We start from the raw sequence: 2,641 nt of genomic DNA on the forward strand, positions 1-2,641 counted from the left end.
TGAATGTGCTGGGCCTTTGTTGTGCTCAGGCTTTCTCTGGTAGCAGAGAGCGGGGGCTATTCTCTAGTTGCGGTGCACGGGCTTCTCATTGCGGTGGCTTCTCTTGTTGTGGAGCACAGGCTCTAGGCACATGGGCTCACTAGTTGCGGCTCCCAGGCCCTAGAGCATGGGCTCAGTAGTCATGGCGTACAGGCTTCATTGCTCCATGGCATGTGGGATCCTCCCAGACTAGGATCCTCCCGGACTAGGGATTGAACCCATGTCCCCTGCACTGACAGGTGGATTTCTATCCACTGCACCACCAGGGTGGAGAAAGCAATGGCACCCCACTCCAGTACTCTTGCCTGGAAAATCCCATGGATGGAAGAGCCTGGTGGGCTGCAGTCCATGGGGTCACAAAGAGTCAGACACAACTGAGCGACTTCACTTTCACCTTTCACTTTCTTGCATTGGAGAAGGAAGTGGCAACCCACTCCAGTATTCTTGCCTGGAGAATCCCAGGGATGGGGGAGCCTGGCGGGCTGACGTCTATGGGGTCACACAGAGTCGTGCACGACTGAAGTGACTTAGCAGCAGCAGCAGCACCACCACCACCAGGGAAGTCCTGTTTTTGTATTTCCATACAGCACTACCCCTTGAAGCTCTTATTACCGTACATAATAATAGGACGTTATTCAGTGTAGGTGGAAAGGTTGTGTATTTCAGAATCTCCCTCCCAAAAAAGAAAAGGTCTAAGACTGGACTCCCTGCCAAGTGGCTTAGTGGGATTATCTCTTATAGTGTACAGAGTCTTTGTTTCCCTAGGGAAGGTAGAATTTTAGACATTAATTCAAACAGTGACATTAAAAAAAGAGTGACGGGATCCTGTTCTGATACTAATGCCTGTGATTAGGAAGATTTAGGGGCTGTCTAGAATTGGTAATGTGAGGTCTGATTTTTGTTAGTCTCCCTAAACTCAGGGCAACCTGTCAGCCTTCATGCATGATTGCAGAATAATCGGGATTAGATGATGCATTTGCAGGTGGACCTCTGGTTCTGCAAAATCCCAGCTTCCTGTTCAGCTGGATCCACCCAGGCCTGAGGAAAGTGGTGCTGGACCTCTCAGATGGTACTGATTCTTGGCTCTGCTTAGTCTGGGAGGTTTATATTAAGCTCCTTTCCTTCAGTTTAAAGAGACTGGTCCCTCTTGCTTGCCTTCTTTTCCTTTAATTTTTTCTCCCAGGCTACGAACTTACACACACACATACACACATAGACACTTCCACCCACCCAGAGTACAGGTGACTTTTTAGAAAGTCTAAGGAGATTGAAATCAAGACTGATGAGCAAAGCAGGGATTAGATAGCAGAGGGCTCCTGTGTGCCGATTGACCCAAGGCTGCTTTTTAGAGGCAGGTAAACTGGCCCTTCCTGTGCCATCTTCCTTGGGGTGCCCCTTCAGATTATGTTGTGTTTCCTCCCCCACCCCCACCCTCTTCTTTAGCAAGAGACGTTCTACTTTCAGGGCAGTTCAAGATTCAAATTGACCTTGGAATCCAATATGTAGGGAAAGGGAGTAACCTCTGTATTTGGAGAGTTTACTAAAAACTGGCTCCCCTTATCAGAAGTTGACCATCAGGAAGTCAGGATACAGTCCATGAGTTAGTGGATGCTGGGAATATTTGGGATCCAGGATGGTGTATCTGGTAACACTTTGGTCTCCTAGGCTGAGGGTGATGGGAGAGCCACTCCCTCCAGAGCACAGCAGCTGGCAGAACAGAGATTCTGCCCCCGCTGCCCCTGCTTCAGGGACAGTGCCCGCCCGCCAGAGGCCACAGCTCCCCACTGCTCTGTGTCCTGGGCCATCTGAAGGGAAGGCTGCGCCATCACCAACATCCTGGCCCTTCTGTCCAGTAGGTGCCCTTTGGCAACCAGCAGCAGTGGATTATCTAGACTAATCTCTGCTGCCTCATGTCAGGTAGTTGGAAGGATTCAACTTGAGGATTCCACCAGATTGACTAGCTAGTCTTCCTCTGAGATGTCCGTGGGAGAATGGACAGCAAACTTCCTAGGTCCCTGTTTGTTTTTAATTGAGGTATTTGTTTATGAAGTACATAATTGAAGGATTTATTTTAATTGAAGTATTTGTTTTTAATTGAAGTGTTTATTTATAAGCTCCTAGTTTCTTCCTTTTTATTTAGTTGTATTAGTTTCAGGTGTGCAGCAAAGTGATTCAGTTATACATACATATATATCTATGTATTTTTTCAGATTCTTTTTCCTCATAGGTTATTACAAAATACTGACTACAGTTTCCTGTGCTAAAACGTTAGGTCTTTGCTGGTAATGTATTTTATATGTAGTACTGTGTATATGTTGGGCTTATACATATACTGTGTATATGATGGTAAAGAATCAGTCTGAAATGTGGGAGACCTGGGTTTGATCCCTGGGTTGGGAAGATCCCCTGGAGGAGGGTATGACAACCCTGGAGAATCCCCAAGGACAGAGTAGCCTGGCGTGCTACAGTCCATGGGGTCACAAAGAGTTGGCCCTTCTCCAGGGGATCTTGCTGACCCAGGGATCGAACCTGTGTCTCCTGTAGCTCCTGCATTGCAGGCAGATTCTTTGAGGCTGAGCCCCCAGGGTAGTAAGGGCACTGC

Source organism: Bubalus bubalis, chromosome 12 (assembly GCF_019923935.1).
Source record: "Bubalus bubalis isolate 160015118507 breed Murrah chromosome 12, NDDB_SH_1, whole genome shotgun sequence".
NCBI lineage: Eukaryota > Metazoa > Chordata > Mammalia > Artiodactyla > Bovidae > Bubalus > Bubalus bubalis.